The sequence below is a fragment of the Vulpes lagopus genome, chromosome 2 (genome assembly GCF_018345385.1).
Source record: "Vulpes lagopus strain Blue_001 chromosome 2, ASM1834538v1, whole genome shotgun sequence".
NCBI lineage: Eukaryota > Metazoa > Chordata > Mammalia > Carnivora > Canidae > Vulpes > Vulpes lagopus.
The window spans coordinates 130,937,622-130,948,142 of NC_054825.1; positions in this window are offsets into that span (position 1 = coordinate 130,937,622).

Genomic DNA, 10,521 nt, shown 5'->3' on the forward strand with positions numbered 1-10,521 from the left:
GCTCCCTGCATGGAGCCTGCTTCTCCCTCTGCCTGTGTCTTTGCCTCTCTCTCTGTCTCTCATGAATAAATAAATAAAATCTTAAAAAAAAAAAAAAAAAGAAAGATTGGATTAATGTATGACTAAGGGATCTGAAGCAAGTCTCCTAAACATGCTAAATTCCAGTGTCCTCATTTGTAAGACAATGGCTTTACATTATTTATAGGTTGTTGAGAACCCATTCTAGTGTATTGTAAAATTGCATAACATAAATTTTCTCCATTTTTCTGATATTTTCGTTATTCAGTACCACTTAACTAGGTTGTCTAGAAGACTCCTTCATACTGAAAGTGAAGTTCCACTACTTCACTTTGTCACACTCAGATTCACGGCCACTTATCCCATTTTAAACAATTGTGAGGAAAAGTACCTTTATTTTATACTCCCATCTCTTTAAAAATCCATTTCACTGAGTTGAGTTTATAAAACTATTAAGGAACTAATGCTTCATCCTCTGTACTTTACAAGTACTCAATGTAGCTGAAAAAAATTAATTTCAGTTGTCTAAAGAACAGCTTTCAGGTGCTTGAAGATTTATAGTAAGCCTCTTATGATTGTCGGCCCAAAATAAAACATAAAACCACTTTTATTCTAAGCTAAATTGAACCAAAATATAGATGCTTACATGAGACACGATCTTGCAAATTTCTCTTTATCCTTTGGACATGACTTTTACAGAGCTATAAATGATCATGTTTACCTTTCCGAAAATATGAAATGTTACATTAATCTGCACAGTCCCTAAGTATTTGAAGTCCTCGGAGAACTCTGCCAAAGTTAAAAAAGTCTGGGCAACTCAAATGCAGAGAATCATCAGGAGAATTTTGTTATTTATAGAATGGTATATTTCCATCTTTCTGTGCCAGTTATTCTTAAAATATGCTTGGACAAAGGAAAAGAACATTTGTTGGTATTAAGTGAAAACATATAATGTGAAGTTAAAACTAAGAACAGGATTTATTCAAAACTGAATGTGGTTATTAAAGTATGCAAAATGAAAACTAACAACCTTTCTTACCAAATGATTACCAAAATACTTTGAAAATAATCCAGATAAAATATACTGGCAAGTGTGGAGGGGGAAGAAATAGCTTATCTGGTACAAACCGTGATTAATAACTTTTTCAAGTATTGCTCTAGCTTTTTTCACTTTAGGGACGTTCAAGAATTAGGATTTCTGTAGGTATACCAACATATGAAATCTGAAATTCACGTTATAATATAATGCCAGCACATAAGTATTGAAAAATCTTCACTTATAGTAAATAATTTGAAGCAGCATAACTTCTAGTTTTCAGAAGAGTCTAAGCTATGAGATCCATTTTTACACACACACACATATTTCAGTAGAAGAGGCAATTTAAGAAATCTGCAAGGTATTTGGAACCCTATTCTTTAATTATTTGCTCATCTTTTCTGGAAATTAAAGTAGATGGGGCAAGGCAAAAAAAAAAAGCCTATTTCTTAGGGATTTTGTATAGAACTTTCGTTTCTGCACACCCTTTTTGTTCTAATGGCAGAGTACATTCATGTTTTGCAGTCTTTCCACACAACATAGACTTGTGGAAACTGTAGGATTCCTTGAATCTTCACATGGTAATGGCTTCTCTTTATTCCACATGAGAAAAATATAAAGAAAAATTACTTCGTTATCAAGTCCTGCATTCCCAACTCTACTTTTCAGTTCTGAAACTTTTATTGATTACTTCTATAGCTCAGCAAGTATTTATTAAGTGCCTTTTTTGTGCCAAGTACTCTCCTATGCAGGGGCAACATCTCAGCAGTATACAAGACCAACAAGATCCTGACTCTCACAGAAATTACAATTCAGGAGGATAAATTATGCTGGTGTTTTATTATAAAAGTAAATATAATTAGAGATTATTCAGAAGAAATGAAAGGAGGAAAATGAACTCTACTCCAACATGATTATTAGCATTTTGGGTTTTTTTTGGTTTTTTAAAGATTTTATTTGACAGAAAAGCAAGAGAGTGAGTGAAAGAGTGAGCAAGCACAAGCAGCGTGAGCTGCAGCAGGAGGTTGAGAAGCAGGCTCCCCACTGAGCAGGGAGCTTGCCGTGGGCTCAATCCCAGGACCCTGGGATTATAACCTGAGCTGAAAGCAGATGCTTAACTGGCTGAACCAACCAGGTGCTCTATTATTAGCATTTTGGTTTCTTTACTTCAGTTATTTTTCCTTCCTCTTTCAGAATTTGTAGTTGTGGGGATCCCTGGGTGGCTCAGCAGTTCAGCGCCTGCCTTTGGCCCAGGGCGTGACCCTGGAGTCCTGGGATCGAGTCCTGCATCAGGCTCTGGGCATGGAGCCTGCTTCTCCCTCTGCCTGTGTCTCTGCCTCTCTCTCTCTCTCTCTCTCTATCATGAATAAGTAAATAAAATTAAAAAAAAAAAAGAATTTGTAGTTGTTTCCCTTTGTTAGGGGGGCTATGTATGATAAGGTATTAACATACCATATCCTAGGTTTTTCTCCTTATAAGCATGTGCCCATGTAACTGCATAATCTTCAAGATCATTTTTACAGTTGATATTGTTCAAATGTTCAGTTTCTTGAGACTGGTATTTGAGTGGAATCTTAAATTCCAGTTCATATATTCCATCCTTAGGAAAAACTAATCTTTACTGTGGTTTGTGAGAGATGTTCCTTATATTCCAAATCCTGTTTTAACTATTGCTATTGCTAACTACGGGTCTCTGGGTCTGTAATGGGTTTACACAGACAGATGTGTTTATGATGCTGCCCAATGCTGTGATATACTTTCCCATAGAAATAACGTGATGAATGGTGCTTCAATTCCCAGGCCAATCCAGATCATGAAGGGTTTTGTGGGCCTATGATGTACTTAGTATACTCTTAGCATTAAGCTTCTTCAAAAATTCGAATGGCTTTTGATCCCATAATTGTAAACTGAACCATTGCTATCATGTTGGTTCTAGAATATGTTTGGCAATACAAATGGGTTTTTAGGACTTTAGAAATTTGGACTGTTATAGCAATGTTATTTTTAAGTTAAAGAGAATAATTGTCAATGGACAGAATTAATTGTGTTCATTCATTTATCTGGATATAAAGTGGCTGGGTTACCTTTACTTGGAAAACAAAATCTCTGGCTTTAGGATTGTCATTTGAAGTTCTTCAGCTAATAGAACCTATAATTCAGACCTCAATTCTCAAGGATACTTTGTATATGTGCAGAGAACAATCTAGGTTTCTGAGAATATACTAAAAGATATGACCATCAAAAAAAAAAAAAAGATATGACCATCAATTGATTTCTAATTTCAAGGAAGACAGTTACAAGCTAACAACTATAAAAGGAGCCAGAATGAAGTAGAGTGCCACAGTAGTGGCAGAGCCTTTGAAGAAAGTAAAAAGACAAACCAAGGAATGGAAGAAAATTTTTGTAAGTCATTTATCTGACATAGGATTTGTATATAAAGCATCTAAAGGACTATTACAACTCAATAAAAAGAAAAAATTTAAAAATAGATCAGGATACCTGGTGGCTCAGTGGTTGAGTGTCTGCCTTTGGCTCAGGCCGTGATCCCAGGGTCCTGACATGGAGTCCCACATTACACTCCCCACAGGAAGCCTGCCTATGTCTCTGCCTCTCTCTGTCTCTCATGAATAATTAAAATCTTTTTAAAAAATAAAAATAGACCAAAGATCCAAGAAAGGTACAGAAAGGGCCAATAAGCACACCAAAAAAACACTCAACATCTTTAGCCATCAGGAAAATGCAAATCAAAGGAGATACTACTTCACGCCAGTAAAAGTGATTGATAATAACAAATGTTGGCAAGGATGTAGAGAAACTGGAAACTTCCTATATTACTGAGAGGAATGTAAAGTGGTACAGCTGCTTTGGAAACAGTCTAGAAATTCCTCAAAAGGTTAAACATAAAGAGACCATTCTTCTCCTAGAATTGCTCCTACCAAAAGAAATAAAAATTTATATCCACATAAAAACATGGTCTTGGATGTTCATAGCAGCATTATTCATAATAGCCAAAAGGTAGAAACAACCCACACACTCACCAACTGAAGAAATGATAAACTGAATGTAGTATACCCACACCATGGAGTCTTATAAATAGAAATGAGGTACTCATAGATGCTATAAGATGAATGAGCCTTGAAAACATTAGGCTGAGTGAAATAAGCCAAATACAAAAGATCACATAGTGTTCTATTAACACAGAATATCCCGAGTAGCCAAATCTATAGAGGTAGAAAGTAGATCAGTGGTTGCCTAGGGCTGGGGGAGATAGAGGGTTGCGGGAGATAGAGGGTTGCAGGTGATTGCTAAGGGGTACAGGGTTTCTCAGAGGTAATTAAAATGTTTTAAAATTGATTATAGTGATGATCACAACAACTCTGGACATACTAAAAGCCAAGGACTTGTACACTTTAAATGGATGAATTGTATGGTTTGTGGGTTATATCTCAATAAAGCTATTTTTTACAAAATTGGGGGTAATGTGGTGGGAATGAAGACTGACTTGCAAGGGTTCATGAGGGATCATGTGGAGGTGATGAAAATGTTTGATTGTGGTGATGGTTTCCCAATTGAAAGTTTTTTTAATGATTATTGAAGTATACCCCTAAAATCAATAAAATTTATGATATATAAAAAATTTTTTGTAATTTAAGTAAACTGTCAGAGAACTTAAGATTGGTCAGAACCCACATTTCTGGAATAGTTACACTCCTTGAAGCAGAAGTACTGTAAGGCAGCATAATTTGTGGCTAACTACAAGATCCAGAAACATTGCTGTTAGCAATAGTATTTCATAAATTCCAGGTAACTAGCCATATACTGATTTTCAATCGTCAGGTGGTAAAGAAAAGGCAACTTGTAAAGCTGAGCACTTCTTCATGGCCCCACGTGAACCTCCAGAGCTCATGACCATGTATAGCAGGCTTTCCAGTACATCATAATCATCCATGGTGTCTTCTTACACTGGAGCTGTTCTTGGGACAGAAGTTATCTGAGCTCACTGGATTGGATGGTTTCCTGGAAGATGAAATGGCCTAGCCTAATACCTCAGAGGATGCCAAGGATCAGATAGGTGGGGGGCAGTGGGGAGTGTTCATCAATACAGTGCCAGAGGTCAGAATTCAGAGTTTTTATAAGGGGGGGGGGGATGAAGTACAGTTCTACTTAGCTGGTGCCTCTGCTCTCTCGTGCCTGGTAGGCCAGAACATGCCCCTATGGCTGGCCATCAATGTAGGCAAAACTGTATCGGTGATCCAGAGACAGGCATGTCTGACCTTGAATGTCTGTGAAAGAATTTATCTGATTACCTGGTTTCTCTGCCAGTCAGGCCCATTGGGATTCCACTGAGACCATGAAGCAAGACCATGGAGCAGGTAAAAAACAGGAACCTAGGGGCACCTGGGTGGCTCAATCAGTTGAGCATCTGCCTTCAGCTCAGGTCATGATCTAAGCGTCCTGGGACAGAGCCCCATTTTGGGCTCTCTGCTTAGCAGGGAGTCTGCTTCTCCCTCTCACTTTCCCTCTGCTCTCACTCTCTTAAATAAAGTCTTAAAAATAAATAAATAAAAACAGGTACCTAGTTTCTGGTCAAGTATGTAACACTGGTCACTATAGCTTAGCTACTTACTGTGATAATCGTGACAACTAACTCCAGAGGAGCCCCATGAAACCCTTCAAGTAGCACCTTGTAAAATCCTGTAGTATCTATGTCAGCCTTGGTCTTAGGCTAATGTCACCCACCATATGGTATCTCATCCAAGATTAGTACCATACCTGGCAGTAAAAAACAAAAAAACATTGATAGAGAAATTAAGTCAAAGGATTACATACTAGTACAACCCATCTAATCTGTGCGGATTGAAGCACTCAGGCTGGGTTAGAGGCAAGTCCTGAAGACAATAGGATCTGAAAGTCAGATAGGATCAGAGAAAAATCAGGAGCGTTGGAAATGCAGGTTTGGGGATCATCTTGAATGGTAAGCAGTGGTGATGGCATGGTCCTTAGGACTCACTGCATGAGCCTGGACTTGAGTTCTTGTTCTGCCATTACCAGCTAAATATCTAAGTAGTAAAGTCCTTTTTCCTGTCCAAACCTCAAGTTCATCCTCTGTAAAACTACTTCTTAGGTTTATCAAATATGAAATGAGAACATTTTTTCTATACCCTTGAAGCCACAGCAATAAGTGAGATACTCTTCCCCCAGTCCCAGGAAAGGCTCAGAATAAGAGAGAAAGAGCAGAAAGAGCTAATGATAACAAAAAGATGGCAAATATATAAGGACTGATTTTGTATTTGCTGATAATCAAGAGCCAAGCAGAATGAAAATATAGATTATCAAGATAGGGAAGGCAATTTCTGTTTAAAATGATGCCTGGGTGGCTGAATGTCTGTATCATAAAGCATAGAGTCAAATTTTTAAAAAAAGGGAGCATATTCAGGGCACCTGGGTGGCTCTGTCAGTTAAGTGTCTGCCTTCAGTTCAGGTCATGATCCCAGGGTCCCCGCATTGGGCTCCCTGCTCAGCAGAGAGCCTGCTTCTCTCTCCCTCTGCTATTCCCTCTGCTTGTGCTCTTTCTGTCAAATAAATCTTAAAATATATATATGATGTGACACCTACATGACAAATTCTCGAGAAAGAAAAAGTCTGAAAATTGGCAGCAATTGAATGTTTTACAAATGTAGTATTTCAATGAGTATTTTGAACATGCCTATTTTAAGAAATTTCATTTAAGTTACTTTAAATTGAGGTTTAGGTTACTAACTTGCAAATAACCCATTAATTCTGAGGATTGCCACATATTACATTACCTATTATGTGACTCCCAGTAGGCATCCACAGTTTAGTGCAAAGTGAAAACCGTGATTTCTCAGGTCACAGAGGAACATACTGTTTTTCTATATTGATAGGTGGGTCAGGAGGTAGGCATGACTCTGAATTTGGATCCACCAACACCTGAGTTCTAATTCTGACTTCACCACTTACTAGCTCTATGAACTTCAAGTCACACTATATACAGGCTTCAGTATTAGAAGTGGTCATAATACTACCCATCTCTTAGATTCAGGTTAAGAATTAAATGAGGTATCATCAAGGTGCTTATAAACTTTATTCTACAAAATGGCATAGCGTTCTGTCAGGAAGAATCAGTCATTAAACATGTATTGTTTTTCTGAGCCCATTTTGTCAGGTATATATATATATACTACATCCAAAGGAACACTGGGACTCATAACTGTAATTTAGATAATATTTCGTTTCTAGCAAAGTTGGGGTGTCCTGGATTCAGAGACTCAACCTGGGCTGCACATTGGAATCACCCAGTGGACTTTAAATATGGATATCCATATCTTATCCTGCCCATCAGAGATTGTTTTACTTGTTCTGAGTATCATTAGGGTAATGAGACTTCTAGAAACCCTCCAGTGGTTCTCAAGTCAAGCTTGAGATCCACTGCTCTAGAAAAAAAAATTGTCACATACAAGTTGGGGGAACCAAACCAATGAATTCTTCTGTAAATTTAGCTAATCTAGCCTGGGTCTATCCTAAAGTACAGATTAGCCTAGATAATCATGAATATACTGAAGAGAAAGCTCAGCTTTTTGTTTCAAGACCAGTTCATTAGCAGAAATCACTGAGCTCAAAGAACCTTCTTCTTGCTGGCCTCCTCACCAGGTGCCCTCAGAAAAGTGGCTTATGGCCAGGCTGTGTTTGGTTGGACCATCTGCAGTTATTCAGGGTGTTCTAGAGAAACAGAACCAGTAGGATATAGGATGTAGGGTGTGTATGTGTGTATGTATATAAATTATAAGAAAATGGCTGGTGCAACCACCAGAAATGGCTGGAGGCTAACAGTTCCAACACCTGCAATTGACCAGTGGAGACCCAGGAGAGCCAATGGTGTCATCCCATCAGCTCTGAGATTCAGGAAGAGCCAATATTTCAATTAGAGTCCGAAGGCAATGAAATTGATATTCCAGCTAGAAGGCAGTCAGGTGGAAAGAGTTTCCCCTTATGTGTAGGGGGTCAGCCTTTTTGTTCTATTCCTTCACCTGGTTGGATGACACCCACCCACATTTGGGAAGGAAATCCCCTTTATTCAGTCTACTGATTCAAATGTTAATCTTATCCAAAAATACTCTCACAAACACACCAGGATAATGTTTGATCAAATGTCTGGGCACCTTGTGGCCAAGCTGACACATAAAATTAGTGATCATAGTGATATTTGATCCTTAAGTTCCATCTGCTTTTCCTTTAGGAAACACCAAAAGGCACCCAGGAGCAGGAGTAAGGAAACTTGGAGACAGTTGTCTGGCTGTCTACAGTATAGTCTCTTGGCAATTTATGGGAAAGAATGAGAAATTAACAAATTGTTATGCTATTTACTTCCATATCCATGTTTCTAGGTTATTTAATAGCAATGGCTTCAAGAACTGCTACACCCAATTCTGTTTCCTTTGCAAACACTTGGGTCATTGAAAGGAGTAAACAAGTCACAGGCAAAACATAAATGAGTTCTCTTTCTTGGCCTAGAGAAGTTCACTCAATATTTTAAACATTACTGAGACACAGCAGTCTTAAATATTCTATTTTACCCAAAGCATTAGGGCTCCTTAATAATCTCCACCACTAGATAATTCATACACATACACACACACTTTGCTTATCTTCCTAAAGTTTTGTATTAATTTTTTTTCCTTCCTATATAATCCACCTGTGTCACTGGAGCTTACTCCTCACTCTACATGCTAAACTCTACTTGTGAAATAGAAGCTTCCTCTGCACTTTCAGTTTTCTCAAACTTCTACCATTTGGAAGTGAAACCCACCCTTTGAAAGCTCAATTTTCTCAGAGAAAGCCAAAGTTGGCTGAAGCCTGATTATTTGCTAGAACAGAGCCAGAAATAGGCTAATGGGAGGTAAAGGGTGGTGGTGGAGAAGCTATCACAAGAGGGAAGAAGAAGAAGAAGAAAAAAAAAAAAGCCAATGTTGCATATTAATGTCCAGACCTAAAAGAAAAACAATTGCCCTAAGTATCCATAAGTTCATGCACTTCTCCTCTAGGAGGCGCTCTCTCACCCCTCCACCCAACTCCTGCCTCTTATCTAAGTGTATCATCAGTGATTCTCAGAGTGTGCTTCCCAGACCAGAAGCCTGAGCCTCATCTGGGAACTTGTTAGAAACACAAGTTCCCAGACACCACCCCAGACCTACTCAATTGAAAACTCTGGGAGTGGAGCCCAGCAATCTGTTTTAACAAGCCTTCCAGGTGAGGCTGATTGCCTATCTTTGGGAAGTTTCACGCTAATGAAAGCATACTTTGCTTCCTCAGGGCTATACTGACACCTCTGCAAATGAATGTTCCTTTTTCTTCCAACCCATTAGGTGGGAAAGACAGTTTCCTATTCCTGTCTGTGGGCTCAGTGTTGCACGCAAATGAGCAAAACATCAGTTGACTCCTACCTGGACTTCTGAAAGCACACTCAAGAAAAGGGAAGGGATGAAGAGGCACGAAGCAAGAGAAGGAGAAAAATCAAAGTTGTGAGGTGAACCAATACCTCTTTTATTCTAACAGGAAACATTAATATGGCTTTCAGCAGGTTTTGATTCTGAGTATTTGTTTTTACATGATTTTCACATTAGTCTACCAGACTGAAAGCCTCTGAAGCAGAGCTTTTCAAACCCAAGAGTCTATCAGAACTCCCTGGGGTGAGTGGTGGAGAGAGGAAGCTTGTCAGCATGAGGAGTCCTAGTCCTTCTCCCAGAGATCCTGATTCAGTTGGTCTTATTGTGCCCAAGATTGCGAATCCGAGAAACCACCAAGGAACCCACACCGATGCAAACACACAAGGGTTTATTAGCAAGCTCGAGCTTGGGTCCAAGTATACCTGACACAGCAGAGCAGGGACTTGGACCCCGAGGCGGGTTACAGCTGGGTTTTTATGGACTGATCTAGGGGATTTCCAGAAGGGGTGAAGGAATTTTTTTTTTTCATTCCAAAATGGGGGAAAGGGTGGGGGAGTTTCTTAAGCTCTGTTTTCATTCTGATATGGGACTTTCTGTCAAGGACGTTATGCGGTCTTTCTTGGAACTGACTTGGGCTACAGGCCACAGCTGTTTACTTTAACTTATCAAGGGGCTTAAGATGGTAGCCAGAGGTCTTACCTCTTTCAGCCTCCACAGTCTAGGGTGAGGCCCATGACTACATTTCCAAAAAGTTTCCAGGCAATACCAAGTTACTGGTCTTTCAACCACACCTTAGCACTGCACTGAAGGACAGATCTGTGCCTCAAGAATTTAAATAGATTGTTTTCAATCTGTTTTCAATAGGTTCATAGTCTTGTAGGAGCAAAAAGAAAATATTTTGTTTCATAAACTTTAAATTTATTAAAGAGAAAGTTCCCCCAACATAGTGATAATAATAGTAGTATTTGCTTCGTAACATGATTGAGAAGATTAAAAAAGATC